Source organism: Taudactylus pleione, unplaced genomic scaffold (assembly GCF_031769625.1).
Source record: "Taudactylus pleione unplaced genomic scaffold, aTauple2 ptg000471l, whole genome shotgun sequence".
Taxonomy (NCBI): Eukaryota; Metazoa; Chordata; class Amphibia; order Anura; family Myobatrachidae; genus Taudactylus; species Taudactylus pleione.
The window spans coordinates 60,048-79,843 of NW_028284873.1; the positions used below are offsets into that span (position 1 = coordinate 60,048).

At 46.4% G+C, this 19,796-nt stretch overlaps 1 protein-coding gene across 1 annotated transcript in view; it reads left to right on the forward strand.

Annotated features, from left to right (window-relative positions):
• Window positions 1-12,420: 12,420 nt before the first annotated feature.
• G3BP2 (G3BP stress granule assembly factor 2) overlaps window positions 12,421-19,796 on the forward strand; it is a 109,045-nt gene continuing 101,669 nt past the window's right edge. The window contains exon 1 of the mRNA XM_088448896.1: window positions 12,421-12,682. The gene's annotated coding sequence lies outside the window, so the exon portion shown is untranslated. The remainder of the gene's footprint in view (window positions 12,683-19,796) is intronic.

A 19,796-nucleotide genomic window follows, 5' to 3' on the forward strand; every position in this document is an offset into this window, starting at 1 on the left:
ATCAGCTGCCTTTCCAGACTCTGATTGAAGCAACACCTGAACTGGACCATTCAGCCCTACTGCCTTTGCTCTGCCAAACCTGAGATATCTGGACATTCTACATTCACTTCATGTGGAATTATGCTGACCCTGTCACACTCCTCCCCCCTTAGCTTCAACCACCCTGGTAAAGCTAAGAAACTTTCAGGTGAGTTACCTGCCTCGTCCACATCTATTTGTGCCATCCTTCTGGGCACACAACTCTCTACCTTTTCCCAAAGTTTGCCATCTTCACCCCCTTCCTCCTCCTCCCCTAGCTTCACCATAGGGTTGTTTGGAGGATCGGGCCCAACAAATTTTCTGGAAAGGGCATCAACATTGAGGTGCTGTTTCCCTGGACGATGCTGTACCTCAAATTTAAATGGCTGCAAAGACAAAAACCTGCGGGTTACACGAGCATTCACTTCTTTGTTCGTGTGCATCCACTGTAAAGGGGCATGATCTGTAACCAACACAAGTTCCCAACGAATAATATTTTAACGAGTCTACGCCCATTTAATTGCCAAGAACTCTTGCTCCACAGTTAAGTACTTGCGCTCCCTGGGTAGCAATTTCTGACTGAGATAAAGGATGGGTTTCTCTTCTCCTTCTACCACTTGGGAAAGGACTGCCCCCAGTCCCGTACCTGAGGCATCTGTCTGCAATATAAAGTGCTTCTTGAAATCAGGAGCCTGCAAAACAGGTTCTGCACACAAGACGCACTCAAATCCTGCCATGCAGCTTCTGCTGGTCTAGACCACACTATTTTGTCTGGGAACTGTTTTTCAGACATTCAGGGCCTGATTCAGCAAGGAACACACAGGAGAGAACGCAAGCACTTGGCCAATGTTTTCGCATACGTATGCAAACTAGCAAGTGCGATCGGGTTATGGTACGCAGACTAAATGGAGTGTATACGCAGACCCTTCCGAAATTGATTGACAGGAAGTGCCATTTGTGGGTGGTGACGGGGGTGGTCAGGCGAACGCATGCGTTAAAACGCTGTTATAGGGGTGTGCATAATTAAAACAGTGCGGCGGCATATGCAGCCATACCGTAAGCTGTAAACAGGAAGCAGGCAAAATCCTGCGGCATGTCAGGTCAACCACTATTATGCTAATGGTTCCGATGGTTTTCGATGTTTACGCTGTCTTGCACACTGATCAGGCTGTGAGGAAAGGGAGATGGGCGGCTTAGTATGGGGCTGGGCATCTGCAACTTGTGCTATAGTCTCCGCGCGTATGCATTGATTAGCATATTCTCGCAGCGGACGGGTGCGTTCATCTGCATGCATGCGTTCCTTGCTGAATTAGTCCCTCAGTTAATGGTGCTGCCCTAGTGGCAAAATTACGTATGAATCTGCGGTAGTGACCCACTAGGCCAAGGAATGTTCTGACCTGGGATTTATATTTGGTTTTAGGCCATGTGAGGACTGCCTCCACCTTATTGGGCTGAGGTTTTAACTGCCCTCTGCCTACAACATATATCAAATATTTTGCCTCCACCAATCCAATGGAACACTTCTCGGGATTAGCAGTAAACCCATGTGCCCGTAAAGATTGCAACACTGCTTCTACTCTTGGAAGGTGTGACTCCCAGTCGGGGCTAAAGATGACTGTTATCTAGATATGCAGCTGCATATTTCTTGTGAGGTTGCAGCCAGAAGCGCCGAGAGGGGGGGGAGCGGGTACAGGTTACCCGTGCCCGGGTTTCTAGAGAGGCCCGGGTCCGGCACGGCCCCCCCTCCCTTCCTCCCTCTGCGGCAGCCCAGCACACGCTGTGTGCTGGGATGCAGTGGTAGATTGCTCGCGGCTGCTAAGCAACAGCCACAGCAATCTCCTATGCCTGAGGGGGGGAGCGATCACACTGAGCTCAGAGCGCCCCCTCCCCGGCGCCCGGCACTGCAAAATTATGTGTTTTCTTTGTTTTCTTTACCAGGGCCCAGCGGCGCTCTCTACAGCCCTGGTTGCAGCAACCTGTTCATAGCCCTCTGGAAGGTTGCTGGAGCCCCATGCAAACCAAACGGCGCGCCATTTTATACTGAAACAAACCTGGGGTAGAGAAGGCTGTTTTTGATTTAGCAGCTGTAGTCAAAGGAATCAAGAGTGGTGAGATACTAGCTTTTTACTAGATTCTCCACCAGCTCGTCAGCCCGGGGCACAGGGCAGGAGTCAAACTGAGAAACTTTATTTAACTTGCTATAGTCATTACAGAATCTTAAAGCCCCCGAAGGCTTAGGCACTAAGACAATGGGGTTATTCCATTCACTGTTTTACTCCTCTATTACCCCTAAGTGCAGCATCTTCTCCACCTCTCATTTTACCGTTGCCTGTTTTGCCTCAGGTATGCGATAGGGTCTCTGCTTCATTATCACCCCAGGAGGAATAACAATATCATGCTGTATGATTTGGGTTTTTCCCGGAATAGCAGAGAATACATCTTGGTCGTGCTACTAAACTCACCACTTCCTGTTTTTGACTAAGACTGAGGGTGACTTCCATGGGTTCCTGACAGTCTGGGATCTAAAGAGGGCTGCCTGGCACTTTCTTTCCAAGGTTTTAATATATTTATATGGTAAATTTGTGCCTCCTTCCTTCTACCCTCCTATCGTACGCTGTAGTTTACAGGTCCCATCGCCTCTATGATCTCATAAGGACCTCGCCATTGAGCATACAATTTGCTCTCAGTAGTAGGCACAAGCACCAGTACCTTGTCTCCTGGTTTGAAAGACCGGTTGACTGTGGTAATGTCATAATTGTGTTTCTCATGCTGTTGAACTCTGTCCATAAGTTTGTTCAGCAGTGGCGCAATCTGCCGTAACCGGCCATATAATTGGGACACAGACTGAACGATATTAAGATCTTGGCATGGCTGTTGCTTCCACCCTTCTTTTAACACATCTAAAATCCCTCTAGGTTGCCTCCCATAGAGGAGTTCAAAGGAACTGAACCCTGTGGAGGATTGGGGCACCTCACAAACTGCAAACATCAAATAAGACAGGAGTAGATCCAAATCTTGCTTTTCTTGTGACACCGCCCTCTTTACCATCTGTTTAAGGGTCTGGTAAAAGTGTTCCACTAGGCCATCCGTTTGCGGGCGATAGACTGAGGTGGTAATACTATCCACCCTTAACAGCCGGCATAAATCTTTCATCAATTTAGATACAAAAGGGGTACCTTGATCGGTCAGAACCTCTTTTGTAATTCCCAGACGGGTATATGGCATCAATAACTCCCAGGCAATAGTGCTAGATTTCATGTTACATAGCGGGATGGGCCCCAGGGTACCTTGTGGCATAATCTACTACCACTAATATATATTGATGCCCATGATCAGATTTTCCATCGGCCCTATCAGATCCATATCAATTCTCTCAAAAAGTACAGAAATGACAGGGAGGGGAATGAAGGGTGCCCAAAACCCTTGCTGGGGTGATTTCTTCTGACACACTAGACATTCCTTTCAATATTTTTTTAACACTGCATGAATGCCTGGCCAGAATAATCTTAACTGAATATGCTGGAGAGTTTTTTCCCCCAAATGGCCACCCCACAGGTGTGTATGAGCCAACTATCGGGTGGTGCACTCGGGGGCATTCTTCTACATCCACATGTACACATATAGGACCTCATTCAGAGTCGGTTGAAGCGGCCGCACGGTCATACGCCACCGATGTTCGCTATACTGCGCATGCGTAAAGTTCGCAATGCGCGTGCGCAAACTAGCCGCTACGATCAGAAATTTCTCTCTCCTTGAACACAGCCAGGACGGTAGTTTGAGTGACAGATTGAGGCGTTTGTGGGTGGTAACAGGGGAAGGTGTTTGAAAACAGGGGAAGTGGAGATCAGAACGCAGGCGTGCCTAATTATGCGAACGGCGTTTTATGGGAGTGCATACGGTTTATGGGAGTGCGTAATTAAGAAAGTAGCGTCATGGCACATGTGACATGGGAGGTTTTTACACTGACATGATCGTAGAGCTTAAGAGAGAGTATGGTCAACCTTAAGCTCTATGACCAGTTCCGATGGTTCTCGATGGTCTCGATTAATCCTTATATGTACGGAGATGACGTGTAATGTGTACGAGAAGGGGGCGTATTTTTTTGTCTTCCGGCCGCTTCCTCACCTTGGTCGGCCAGCTACCGATCCGAACTTAGGGACGCAACTTGCGAGGGAATCATTTGCATATCCGGCCCCTTTTCCCGTACGACCGTGCGGCCGCTTCGACCGACTCTGAATGAGGTCCATAATCTTTACCAGTGGTAGCACGTGATCAGCCCCAGGTGGAACCATGTTGGCAGAGATGATGGTTAAGTCGCTGCCAGTGTCCACTAAGGCCCAGACCTCCCGGCCTTCCACTCTCACCATCAAACGAAACAAGGTGGTTTGCGCTGGGGAAGTGCTTCCAGCAGCCATGGTGACCACTGGTCGAGTTGTTTTTCCAGCACTGCAGTCCATCGACTCGCCCTGCTTTGGGCATTACCAGCACCAAGGACCGGGCTTGCCGCAGTCAAAACACACAGCTCGAGATGGGTTGTTGGCTTTAACAACTGAGACCTGGGTTCTAGGCTTGGGTACTGGCTAGAACCCTTGCTTGGCTTTGTTTAACTTCCCAAGAGTCAGGTACCATTCAATCACCACTGCTAAGTCCTCAAATGTTTGAAGATCAATCTGTAGGGCCTATTGTTGCACCACACGGTCTAGTACCTGCACAGCATGGTCCAAAGCCACCATCTCTACAATACACTGAGCAGAGCTTTTATCAGACTGCAACCATGCCTTACTCAGTCTGCCTAATTTAGCCAGCTGGACCCTTGGAGGCTTAGACGGGTTCAGCCACCATTCCTAAAACTCCTGAGCTTTGCTAGGGTCAGCCACACCAAGCCTGCAGAGTATGGCTTTTTTTAAGTGAGGATAGGAGTGTGACTCAATCAACATATGTACTCTGATTTCCCCTGTGAGGCAGGGAGCAAATCTGGCAGCCCACTCCTCCTCAGGCCATTTTAAACATGCAGCAGTACACTCAAAGGTGCACAGAAAAGCTTCAACGTCATTAGATGGGGTAAGCTTCTGTAACAACTCTCGCTCATACCCACCTGTCCTCATTTCAGTTAATAACTGAATTTGAGTTTGTTGACCCTGAATCAAAGTTTGCTGTCCTTGCACCTGTGCTTGTTGCCCTCCTGCTAGAGCATGGTGCCCTGCAGCTAATTCATCAAAACTTTATATAGCATATTACACTGCTTTATCCCTTTAAGGACACACTTAGATGGCTTTATAAATTCTCTTTTGCAAGCCAGATTCCCAACAATCTATATCAGCTGGCTTCACTTAAAACTGCACTACATTCCCTGGACTCCTAGGCACATACACAGGAATTAAGCAGTTTTATATTGTGCACAATTTGCATATACACATTGGAAGATAATCACTGTGAGCAACTGCCGTTTTATGGCTGGCCCACCACACTCACCTACCCAGCTGCTAGTAATGCGACTCAGACTCACCAAGCCACTGCTCAGCGGATAGCATCCTGCAATGCATCTCACTGCCGCTGTGGGTGGATCCGGTCACTGTATCCGGGCTCTTGTGGCATAGTAGTATCCAGCAAGGTCCCTGTTCGGGCCGCAAATGTGGCAAGAATCACATAGACTGGGTAAAATCCAACAGATGTTTATTTTCTCCACAGGCAGGAATACAGGACAGTGTTCATAGGCAAGATGTTACAGGCTGGTACACAGAATCTTCCAAAACAGCAATTCAGTTCTTTTATTGGACTCACAGGTCCAGGATCCCTAACACTAGTCACTTTAACCTGGGCAACTACTTCACCGTCAGGATCAGTTTCCCAGTGTCTCTGAAGCTCTTTTACCAGCCTCACACAGGTGTCTGTAATGAGCTGCCTTTCCAGACTCTGATTGAGGCAACACCTGAACTGGACCTTTCAGCCTTACTGCCTTTGCTCTGCCAAACCTGAGATATCTGGACATTCCACATTCATTTCATGTGGAATTATGCTGACCTGGTCACACATGTTCTGATGGGATGTAGTTGACAGCCTGGCTGTTGGGATGCCGGTGCTCAGAATGCCGAAGCCGGAAACCCGACACTAGTCAGAATCCCGGCACTGACATCTCGACAATAAGTATTGGGGTTAGGGGGAGGGTAAGGGTTAGGCTGCATGGAGGGAGGGTTAGGTTTAGGGGTAGGGTACTTACCAGCTAGTGTCGGTATTCCAACCCAGTCAGCATGCCAGCGTCGGTATCCCAACCCAGTCGGCATGGTGGCATCGGGACTGCCATTCTGAAAAAAACAAAATTCTGACCCTAACATTCTTACCGACCTATCGCCTAGCTCCCATGCCCCTCCAAGCTTCTTGAGAGACTTGTCCACACCTGCCTCGCACACTTTCTTAACTCACACAACTTATTGGACTCTCTTCAGTCCGGCTTTCGTTCCCAACACTCCACACACTAAGTTAGTAAATGATCTGGTCACTGCGAAGGCTAAAGGCCATTACTCACTCCTAACTCTTCTAGATCTCTCTGCTGCTTTTGACACTGTTGACCACTCTTTTCTCATACAAACACTACAATCCCTAGGTCGTAAGGACACAGGTCCTGATTCAGAGCCGAACGCTATTTGCGCTTGCTCGTTCAGAAAAGGGCTGGCTATTTAAATTGAGCGCTCGTTCTTTGCGGTCTGTTGACGCCTCTATGTCTGAGCGAGCGGACGAAATATGCGCTCGCTATTTTGTAAAGACGCCCCCTGGCCGTTCGCATCATACGTCATCTCCGTTATTTATTAGATTAATCGAGTACATCGAAAGGCATCTGATTGGTTGGATTTTCCTACCGCAATCATGCGAACAGTTCAGGCTAAGAGACAACCAAGTGACGTGGCCGATGACGCTGCTTTGTTAATTATGCACACCCTTAAAACGCCCGTTTTGACCGTTTGGTACGCTTGCATTCAGATCTCCACTCCCCGTTTTCAAGCACCTTCCCCTGTTACCACCCACAAACGCCTCATTATGTCACTCAAATTAGCAGGCACTTGCTATTTTGTGAACACACGATTTCCGACCGCACTGACTGTTTGGCGCATGCGCATTACGACCCATACGCATGTGCAGATGTGCGAACATCGCTTGGAGCGAACGAGCGGCCGCTTACGAGCGGCTCTGAATCAGGCTCACAGCCCTTTCTTGGTTCTCTTCCTACCTATCTGATCGCTCTTTTACTGTTAATTTTTCTGATTCTGCCTCCTCTTCGCTACCTCTATCAGTTGGGGTACCACAAGGCTCTATCTTGGGTCCTCTAATATTCTCAATCTATACCACCTCTCTGGGCAAACTAATCCGCTCTTTTGGATTTTAGTACCATCTGTATGCGGATGACACTGAAATCTACGTATCTTCTCCAGATTTGTCACCATCTGTATTGGTCCGTGTCACTGAATGTATTTCTGCCATTTCATCTTGGATGTCACTCCGCCACCTGAAACTTAATATTTGTAAAACAGAATTAATTATATTTCCACCTGCCAGTAACCGTTAACAACCTGATCTCTATCACTGTTGATACCTCGACAATCCACCCTGCCCCACAAGCTAGTTGCCTTGGTGTCATCCTTCACATTGAACTGTCCTTTGTTCCCCACATTCAATCTGTCTCAAAATCATGTTACGTACATCTAAAAAACATATCCAGAATTCGACCATATCTCACACAAGACACTGCAAAAACTCTAATCCATGCACTTATTATTTCCCACATTGACTATTGCAATAGCCTCCTTACTGGTCTTCCCAAAAACAGGCTATCGCCATTACAATCCATTATGAATGCAGCTGCGAGGCTTATCTTCCTTGCCAAACGTTCATAGTCTACTGCTCCACTCTGTCAGTCCCTCCATTAGTTGCTGGTTTTGTACCGTATTCAATACAAAATACTTTTACTTACACATAAGGCTATTAACCAAACCACACCAACATACATCTCTTCACTCATCTAAAAATATCTCCCAACCCGACTTCTCCGCTCAGCACAAGATCTGCGTCTCTCATCCCCATGCATTACTTGCTCCCATTCACTGTTAAAGGACTTTCTTTGGGCTGCACCCACTCTATGGAATGCCTCACCACGCACAATAAGATTTTCCTATCCTTCAAGCGTTCCCTGAAACCTCACCTCTTCAGGCAAGCTTATCAGATTCCAGAACCACCCACATGACCTTCATAGCTTCCATATCTAATTACATCCCCTTTCACAGTCCACACATAACTTCACACATTAATCTCATATGGACCCGCCTCCTCCCTGGAACACTTGAGGGGGGGGGAGCCGTAGCACGCACGTGCTCTGGGCACCCCGGCTAGCACCTATCCTTGTGTATCTATGCCTATTTCCCTATAGATTGTAAGCTTGCGAGCAGGGCCTTCCTACCTATATATCTGTCTATTACCCAGTTTTGTTCTATTAATGTCTACAATTGTAAAGTGCAACGTAATATGCTGCGCTATATAAGAAACTGTTAATAACTAAATAAATTCTCACCGCTGGGATCCTCAGTGCTGGCATCCCATACCCAGTCTGTTTCTAACAACCTGTTTCTTAAAAACCTCAACTCAGGGTTGCCGATATTCTGGCTGCCCCTTCCGGGAGGGAGCAGCCAGATCGGCATTGCAAGGGGGCATGGCCGGGTAGTTTTGAGGGCGGATCAGGGGCATGACCATGCAATCACGTCATTTTGGCCCAGCCCTCGCTACACAATGCCGATATTACATTGTGAAGCAGGGGACGGGGCCAAAATGACTTGATTCAGCTTAGATCGCATCACCAGCCTCCACTGCTGCGGGGGTTTCTCTTATACCCGTGGGGGCAGGAGGGCAGAGGGGTCAGCAGCTGGCGGGAGGCTTGTCTGCCTTTCAGGGCAGGGAGCGGCACCCAATTTTCGGGAGGCTCCCGGACGAATCGGGAGGGTAGGCAAGTATGCTCCAACTGTTGTGAAACTACAAGTCCCAGCATGCCCTCCCCCTGAGCAGCTGGTAAAACATGCTAGGACTTGTAGTTTCACAACAGCTGGAGAGCCACAGGTTGACAAACAAAGTATGACACTAAAGGTACATACACACGTAAATATTTTCTGTCCAACCATCCAACTAGCTTATAGGCATTCTTACCTACCTTTCAGACTCTCTTCCCGGGAGAAGCCCGGGTAAGAGAAGCAGCAGGGGGGCCGATGGGGGCGGGGCCTAACGAATTGAGCCATTAAGCTCCGCCCCCTTGCGGCAAAACTGCCGCGATTGGGTAAAATTTACATAGGGGGCGGGGCCAAATGCTGTGATTCATGCAGAATCACATCTTAAGCCCCGCCCCCTTCACGGAGACCCGCGATCGCCACGGGTATTCTCATTCTGCCCACTTCACTAGGAAGTGGGCAGAATGCGGGAGAAATGCCTACCCTTCCGGGGGTGCGGGGGGTTACCCGAAAAATCGGGAGCCTCCCACGAAAACCGGGAGGGTAGGCATGTATGCTTATAGGTTGGAATGAAAATCTGGTAGCGTATGGGAGTAACTGATGATCAGCAATTTGCTCCTAAATGCCAGAAAACATGAAAATGGTCGTCAGACAAGTTTGTTAAATATTTGATCTAAACAATTTGTTCAAACAACAGTTTTTGTCCATTTTCTGGCGTTTGGGAGCAAATTACTGATTGTCAGTTGCTTTCATACCTTACCAGATTTTCTTTCCAACCAATCAACTAGTTGGCTGGTTGGACAGAAAATCTTTACGTGTTTATGCACCTTTAGGGGTCAATTCAATTAGAAGTGTTCTTAAATTGCATGTTGCAGCTCAAAGTACGGGAGATGTGCAGTGCACACAAATCTAGGTACATACTGTATACATACATGTAGAAGGCTTACAGAGTGCAATTTATGTAGGGGCAATGTAGAGTGTCATTGCTGACGTTCAAGCGCCATTGCGTCGCCAGGATTGCCCCTTTCAGTCTTTTACGGAAGGAAGTATAGTGTACTAAGACATGCCACACTCACATGTGTCTCAAACACTTTGTTACCAGTGCCTGCTTCACTTATTCACGTTGATTACTTAGGGCACCTACAAATCGCCTCTTAATCCATTATTTTGCTTCTATTCTTTTAAAAAAATTGAAATCTACAATGTATCCTAAAAAGACCCAGAGTTTTTAATGAGAGAACAGACAGTCTCCAGCTCAGGCTGCAAACAAAAATATGTGATTTCTGGCAAAATCAGAGCAATTTGGTGTGCTGCTGCTGCTTGTGTTCAAACACTGGGCCTGATTCACTACCGTATGCAACTTCGCACTCGTTGCGGTCTGTGCATGTGTAGGCATCGCAGTGCGCGTGAGCAAACTAGCTATTACGATCGAGACTACGCAGACCCATCGCAGAGTGATTGACAGGAAAGGCCGTTTGTGGGTGGTGACGGGGGGTGTTCGGGCAAACGAGGCGTGTCAGTGCGATTCTCCACCATTGCATGGTCATGCGTAAATTATCCACTGCAATGGCGTAAGCAGCCTGAGGTTTGATAGCATGCGTGGTTGTTAGCAATTTGTCAGGGCTTGTGCAAGTGTGCTTGAGGCTGCGATGGTACTAGATTGTACCGATGGTTTCGCAGTCTTGCTAAACCTTACGGATGTGTGGTAAGTAAAGCTGGCGTCCTTGTGTAGTGCTGCGAGGGAATAACTATCAAAATGAATTCGCACACTATCGTAGTTGAACTGTATGCATAATAGCTATTGTATACGCAGTTGCGTACGGTAGTGAATCAGACCCACTGTTGCAACCAGTGGCGGAAACTTCCAGAGACAATGGAGTCAGTTGCCGCCGGGCGCCAACCCTAAGGGGGGCACCTGGCTCCATTGTCAGCCAGGTCCCCGCCATTCCACCTACCGGCTTCAGTGAGTCAGTCTTCTAACTAGAGGAGTGGAGCCGCTAAGCTGAGCTCAGCGGCGCTCCTTCTCCGGCTCCGCCACGTCTCTCTGGTCGCGCTGCCGCGGACGTCATGTATCATGTGACTCGCGGGCGGTCACATGATATGTGACGTCCACCGCAACCCTGTGCCTGCCCCTTCTGAGGAGCCGAGACTCCATCTCCAACACACTGCTGCTGGCCTGCTGCGCTGCAACTTGGCACCGTGACTGGCGGCTGCCTGCGGGGAGAGAGTGGCCAGGACCTGGGAGAGAGGCTCTGTGGGCTGGCTGTGGCACTGCAGGAGACAGGCAATGTAAAACACTATTACAGTAAGTCTGTCTCAGTGCCTGTCAGTCAAGTGCAAGCCCTATGAGGATGGGGTGACAAATGAGTAAAGTTGATTGTGCTGTACTTTTGGTGTGTTAGCACAAAGGACATTGGGTAATACAAATACATATTTTATGATTATATTATTTGTTATTCCGAAAAGTACAGGTAATTATGAAACACTGGACAAGTCACAAGAGGTTCCACTTTATGCTTTTGTGAGGACACTATAGGCCCCAATTAGAGCTGAATTAATGTCTGTTAGCTGAGTGTATTTAGAGTATATTCGCACTGCATATGCTCTGGAACTGAGGGTCTCATTCAGACCCGGCCGCAAGCGCTGAGTGCTCGCAACCGGGTCGATGGTTAGGTCCTGCGCACGCGCAGCGGCTGCACTGCGCGTGCGCAAGCCCCAGAGCGAGAGAAACTCTCGATCCAGAGCTCACTACAAAAGGGCCGGCTGTCGATCAACAGCTCGGCCCATTTTGTAGGCAGGGCGGGGGGGTGGTTTCACAAACGGAGGCGTTCCTTAAGGAACGCCTACCGTTTTGTGGGCGGCCGCACTGACATCAGCAATGATGTCAGTGGGGAGCTTCCTTCTCGATCAGAGCAGGAAGCTCCCTGGGGCTTGCGGCTGCCGAGACCCAACCTTAGGGTCTCGTCGCAAGCCTCGATGGTCTTGACCATCGCGACCATCACCGTGGTCGGTCGCTAAGCTGTGGGTGGTAAGGAGGCCGCACTTAAAAATAGAAGCGGCCGCCCTCATTCAGAACGAGCACTCGCTTCTTGCGAGCGCCTCTGAATGAGGGCTTGAGTGCATACTTAAGTAGGGGCGATGCAGAAATGCACAATTTTTATTAAGCACTTGCAACTGCTCATTGCAGACATCACCCATAATAGAATGAACCGCAGTGTGTTTAACTGGTAATGGAAACACCACAATTGGACATATTACAAATGACTGCGACAAGCAATAACAAGCAACATACATTTGGAGTATAATTTACTCTGTGTGAAGACGTCGCTCGCTAGTCCCTACTCAATAAAGTTTTACTTTAGAAAAAAAAAAACACAACAATAACAGGCAGAAGGCTGCATAGCTCCTCCCCGGCCGGGCGTAGTGACGTCGCTGGGGGCGTAGTGTCACGCGTTACCGTGTGCGCTGGTGAAGCACGTACACGCGCGAAGGGTGTCGGGGTTTGATCTCGCGGATTCCGTTCCCTGCCTGACTGCTGCGTCACTGCTGTTGTGACGTCGCCGTAATCTCCCCCCGCAGCCCGAGGGTGACCGTCACCGCAACATCGTGCCTGTATAGTCACACGGGGCCCGGGGCTCCTCCTGCATCCGGGCATCGCGGCCGTCTCGCCGGCTTTGGCTGAGGTGAGTGCGACACTCCGGCTTATTGCCGCCGCACTGCTGCGTGTTGTGTGTTTGTGTCCCCGGAACAGCCTACAGGAGACAAGAGGTAGGTAACCCCGGCTGTGCGATGCTGAGGCCGCGGGTGGCATTACTACGTCCTGTTCTCGCCTCACATTAGCACAGGTGATCTCCGTGTAGCTTGATGATGGAAGCACTAGGCAGATGCTACATAACGGAGGTAACCCATACTGTATAGAGAGACATCCTTAGGAGCGATGCAGCACTGACAATAAAAGTGGTCGATTTCTGCCCATTAATGATGGGGTATAATGAAAGCCAGTCACTCAGGCAGGGCCACTGGTATAGCTCCACAAGTTACCAACCATGTACATGTATTAGCTGGGGTCAGACGGGTCGGAATTCAATTCTTTTCGCAGGCAGCGGTCTCCCCCTCGTGCCTGACGGAGCTATTCAATTGTTGCTCCTGCCGGGTGTGATCTGCTGCTGGCGCCGGCATTTCAGCTCCCACCCCCTGGGTGGTGAGCTGAAATGCATGAAAAGTAACTCGTTTGGGCAACAAATCGGCACTTTTCACTATTGCGTCCAGCACTTTGGTTGGGTTTAGCTGTTTTACACCTCAATGACTGTGACTGCCATCAATTGAATAGTGCCCCGTGATCTCCTGTCACTTTAGACGGGATATTGGGCGTGCAAAAACAATTGAATTCCGCCCTTACTGGTCAGCATGTATAGAGCAAAAAATTAAATTAGTCTATGGCTGCTGCTGTCATGAATAGAAATACCCTTGGTAGATTTAGGATGAATGCAGGCAACATATGATTCATTTTAGATAAAATTTATCGGTGTGATTCAATGTGATGCTGAATAGCCCTAGGATGGCGTTTCCGGAGCTGTTCAATTAACCATGCTGCTAAGTTTATGCTTGCACCAAACTCCCATTACCTACCCCCACCCCCTCTCATGCAGACAGCCAGGGAGATGATCAGGAAGTGCTGTGCAACAACGTCCCTACTCATCTTCCATAAATTTCCCTTTCATTTGTTGAGGCCTCTTACTACATCAGTGAATTACCACACAACATTACATAGTACTATAGAAACAACACATTTCTGTATATTGGTGTTGGGGTACTATGATCCCTTTCATCCTTGCAAGCGGGGATTCACTCTTTCAAAAGCTACGGCATGCTTGGTAGCTATCGCCAGACGACAATACCCTCTGCTACAGAAAACATACATTTTCGGTCTATGTATGGGAGGGCTCTACCACCCTCTTAATGCTCTCTCTTTCAAATGACTTGGCCTCTTTAACAGCTATTGTTTAGTGATCACCAGACAATGGCTAAGACAGTACACAAAAAATAAAATCTAAAGGCCAGATTACCCCCTTGTGTCAAAGAAAAAAGGGCTCTCATTTAATGTGGTAGATTTTCTAGTTGAAAAACATTGTAGTCCTTATTGGACTGCCATATTATTCCTACACACTGTAAGCATTTTATTATTAAGTTTCTTATATAGCGCAGTTAATTCTGTTGCGCTTTACAATTTGAGTCAACATTAACATTTTACTTGGTTGTAAAAGACATACATACAAGACATACATAAAGGTAGGAGGGCCCTGCTCGCAAGCTTACAATCTATAAAAGAAATCCTTTAGTTGGGCTAACAGGACGGTCAGTTGTGCTGAATTGAATCGCCCACAATGTATGTATTAGAGGTGATTATTTTAAAAAGTTACTTTAAGTTTATATATTGAAAAAAAAAGTCTTTGGCCATTTTAGTTAAAACTTATTTAATGTGTTAAGAGCAAAAAGACTAATTCTATTTTCTGAAAATGCCAGGTCTTCTGGAAAAATGTGTAATTTGTGTGGGTACTGCAAATATAAAAACAAAAAACAACAACTGATATTGCACTTATAATGGGGTCTACTGCCTGTGTATTATGCTTATGTAATGATACTTTGTTAATTTGAAATGTTTACATTTTTACCCTGTATGGTGCTGTAGGCACTTTGTGTATAAATAAAAGTTAATAGTAATATGAGTGCAAATGTAAAAAATGTTACTTGGCACGAGAGTAAGAAAATGCTCAACATTGAAGGGGTTAAGGAAATGTAATAGTAAAAATTATCCATTTAATTTTGAAATCAATGGCAACCGTAAGGATTGAATTTACCGAATTAGTAGCTAAACGTAGAGTATGGGTTAGGTATAATTAAGTGAAAATTGCAAAAAAAGACAGTTTGTTGTTAGTTTAAAGCAGGGGTGGGGAACCTTTTTTCTGCAGAGGGTCATTTTGATATACATAACATTATTCGTGAGCCTGGTGCTGGCCACGCCCCCTCCGCATGATGTCACACGGGAGCATGGCCACAATCCACAGTGATTACAGCAATGCATGGAGCATCCTGAGGATGTACCGAGGAGCTGTAAGGGCAGCGGTGTGACCATCTGAAGTGTCCTAAGGATGCTCCAGGCGGCACTGCTGCATAGATTCTGGCTGCAGGGTGCCATTCTAGGCACCCTGCTAGCCAGATGAGGCTAGCAGAAAAAAACTCAGAGGGCCAGACCAAATGATTCTGAGGGCCTGATACGGCCCCCGGGCAGGAGGTTCCCCGTCCCTGGTTTAAAGGATGTTCCTTCAAAGCTGAGCATCAACTACAGATATCGCATACAGAAAATATCTAGTTTAGTGATGACCACCCTGCTGCCTTGCATAAATCCTCTCCTGTTGCCTAATCCCCCACATGTTTAGGAGGTTGCCGCCACTTTTAAAGAATGCACTTTTATTACTCTCTTCCTGTTGTAATGGGGCCCATACATCTTACCTGTATCTGCTGGGGTTGGGGGATCAGAAAAATCCATCAATCTCAATTCCCCGGTTCTGATCCGAAAATGGATGGAATCTGAGTGTCGGGGAATTTAACATGTTGAATTTCCCTGATTCCCCGACTGATCACCGATCAGTGGTTTTTGATCTGAACAGGGAAGGTTGTAGCAGTATGGCTAGCAAAGGTATACACATTTGACTTCCCAACGCCTTAATTGTAATACAGAAAAAAAAAGTAATTGCAATTGTGCGCACCCTCTGGTGTAATAAAATCTCAAGGTATCGCTCCTGTCTCTTCTCTATGTATAGTTATATAAATCTTCTTATTTTTCCACTTTTCAGATTCCTCTGAAGGATGTTGGTAAATCCTCCTTAACCTCTCCGTGTATAAATATTTGAAAAAATAAGGGTATATATAGTGCAGTATTGTTTAATAATAATAATAATATGGTTTAAAACATCAAGAAAATAGCAACAATAAAAGCCACAAATAAACATAAGGTAAAGCAGTGTACCAGATAGAATGGGGTGCTCAATAATCACACCCTACCAAGCATATATGAAAATGTAGCCAGCAACCTCCCGGGTATAGGCACTGGATAACCTGTAAGATCAATAGCTTGCCTCACCTGGATTACTGTCCTCCTTCACTCATCAACATGTTTCGGCACTCTAGGCCTTTGTCAAGCAAGGTGTGTCTCTCTCTAGTGGCTCCTCCTTGTGTGTATATACCCTATCTTCACTCCTATTGGTCATTACCTCCTATTATCCCAACTTGCTTGGATCACCAAGTGTCCTGACTAACCCTCATACCTTTCCCGGTAGAAGTTGTCATGGGAATCGTGGATGCTGATTAGATGGCTTTCATTGTTTATGCTCGCGTGCGTTCCACTATGTGGAACGCATGTACTTCCTATTTCTGGTATCATACCAGTGACTCCTCCCCCTCTGCACAACTTCGGGTGCGTCCTCCAACACAGGGCGCATGCGTCGGCGTTGCCCAGGGGATCTTCACTAACAGACCCCACATCCCACGTGATTATATATCCGGATTTGCGCTGCTACGTTGCCGTGGTAACCCCCCGACTCCTGCTACTGAATAAATTAGCCTATGATATTCATATCTATCTCTCGTGGTATAATGGGTGTTCATATTAGAGGTGGTGGGAGTGTAGTTATACATACACTCAGTGTGTTCAATAAACATATTTAAATACACTTCAATAAATACAATCCAATAAATATAAAATACATAATGAATGAAACAGGATGTGCAGAATACCAAATAAAAGATAATTATTAAAAATCTATAAAAATGGATATAATTAATAGGAACCATTTTAACGCGAATTCTATATTGAATCCTGCGGAAGGAACAGGGAAATGTCTCCTCCCCCGGGGGCGGAGCGCGGATGTCGGGCTATACACTGTGAGATTTCTCACAGTGTATGCCGGCGACTTCTGCGGCTGGCAGGCTGCCAGATAAAATGTCTGTCGGTCTGACAGGCATTTTATCTGGTAGTGTATGCCCAGCATTAGACATAGCCCACATTTGTGGAAACCCACTGTTTTAACTCTTCCTGATTTTTTTTTTTTTTTTTTTTGGGGGGGATGGCACTCTTCACTAACTTCTTCAAATTGGGGCCCTTCCTATATATGAATTTTGGTTCTTTTGATATCACAGGTTCCAATACCGGGTCCCTATGGAGAAGGTGCCAATATTTGTTTACAATTTTTTCCACCTCCTTATGTTGGCCATTAAATGATATGAATGATTGAGGAAAATCCTCCACATTTCCCTTCTTCCTCGGGATTAATAACAAATTTCTTTCCATCTTCTTGACATCTCCAATATATTTGTCTATGATAATTTCCTCATATCCCTTATGTACAAATTTTTGTTTAAGGTTCTCCGCTTGTTCTTCAATCACTTTTATATCTATACAATTTCGTCTAATCAGTCTTATTTGCCCCTTAGGGACATTTTTTTTATCCACGTAGGATGATAGTAACTCGTACATTTCTACTAGGAGTAACCATCTGTTGGTTTACAGTACGTCTTGGTCATTAATTCACCATTCTCTACATATATACATAGGTCTAAAAAGTTAATTTCAGTGTTACTAATATTAAAGACCAATTTAATATTAAAAACATTCTCGTTTAGAATATCACAAAACATCTTAAGATCTGTATCACTACCTTCCCAAATTAAAAATATTGTCTATGAATCGATACCATAATTTAATCTTTAAAAAAATATTATTGTTCCATATGGTAAGCTCCTTCCACCGTCCTTAAATGTAAGCCACTTGTGAGAAAATTCTTGCAAAGGCTCAACAGTATCTTATGTTAAAAGTATGTAGCACTGGGTTAAGATCCCTAAGGGGGGGAATTCAATTCAATGCGATGTTGCATAGCGACGGGAGGGAGCTCCCAAAGCTTTTCAATACACTGCGCTGTTTGGGCGGGCTAAGGATTTCTTTTCGCATCCCCCTGGGGATGCGAGGAAAAATCCGACTAAAGTGCCGGGCACGCAGCTGTTTTTCTGCATAGTGCGGCACTAACAGCCGCGCACCCGGCACTTTGGTCAGAGAATGCCGGTTACCGCGTTTTAATACCCTTGTTAAGGCGCGATAACCGGCATTCTCCGACCACACAGTGCACTGAATTGAATAGCTCCCGGCGCTATTCAATTCGCATTAAATTGAATTCCCCCCTCAAAGTGCTATAAAAGGCTCAGTATGAGGCATTCACTTTACTGCTTCAAAATAATTGAAGAGTAATGTAAGGTCCCCATACATCAGGCATCTGTGTCATCGATTCCACAATCCGACCGGAATCGCTGGTCGGAAATGCAGATCTGCGGCAATTGATGATCTCGATCTGTCAGGAAATCTGATATTCTTCGTGAAAAGCAAATCAGGGATTTTTATCATGATCATCTTTTGATCGTGATTGGCAAATCTAAAATGTTAAGGTGCCTACACACATGGCGATATTTTACCCTATCTGGCCGATTCTGATGCATCGGAACTACAAGTCGTGTAAAATAGGCCAAAATGAAATCGTGAATCCCCACTCACTATCACGATGTGAAGCGTGTCCCCGCAGGTTGCACATCGCATCTTCAGATCTGCCGTGCTGTAGGGCAGATCTGACAATCTCAAGTCACGATGCACTGGATAGTTTAGGAGGCACGATAGATCGTGTGTCAAATTGGCAGCTTTTTCAGACCAAATCGTGCCCACGACTGCCGGGCAGCTCCCGGGGAGAGTTCAGGGGGAAATTGTACACATCGTGGGATTGTGAGCACATCGCTATGTGTGTAGGCACCTTTAGATTTCACCGATGCCCTAGCACAGGGGTCTTCAACCTTTAAGACAGTAAAGCATCCTGAGACCATTCATGTGTCGGGTTGCTGCTTGGCCAAGGGAGTGGGCTCACTCACAATTTTGCCTAAGAACACAGCCATAAATAATGGTACCAAAACATCCTCCAAGAGCAACTTCTCCCAACCATCCAAGAACAGTTTGGTGTCAAACAATTCCTTTTCCAGCATGATAGTTTATGGCAAGGTGCTCCAAGTGACCAAAAAATTAAAATTTTGGGTCCATGGCCAGGAAACTCGCCAGTCCCTAATCTCATTGAGAACTTGTGGTCAATCCTCAAGAGGCGGGTAGACAAACAAAAACCCCACAAATTCTGACAAACTTCAAGAATTGATTAGGCAAGAATGGGCGGCCGGCCATCAGTCAGTATGTGGCCCAGAAGTTGATTAACAACTTGCCAGGGCGAATTGCAGAGGTCTTCAAAAAGAAGGGTCGACACTGCAAATATTGACTCTCTGCCTAAACTTAATGTAATTGTCAATAAAAGCCTTTGACACTTACAAAATGCTCGTAATTTTACTTCAGTATACCATAGTAACATATGACAAAAAGGTCTAAAAACACTGAAGCAGCAAACTTTGTGAAAACCAATACTTGTGTCATTCTCAAAACTTTTGGCCATGGCTGTACACACTTTTACAATCTACCTTACATCTGCAATCCTCATCTCTCAAAACCACCTGCAGTGTGCATCTGTGTACCCTGTACAGATATCTGGCTAAAGCTAGACACACACTTGACAGATTTGCTAACGACTAGACAAATTTCAACGATCAAAATGATCCTGATAACACCAGATGTGGAGTGCACACACTACACAATAATTTCTGTGTGTCAAACAATAACCTGACTTAAAACAGGGCAAACTCTGTACACGCTACAAAGTCTGAATG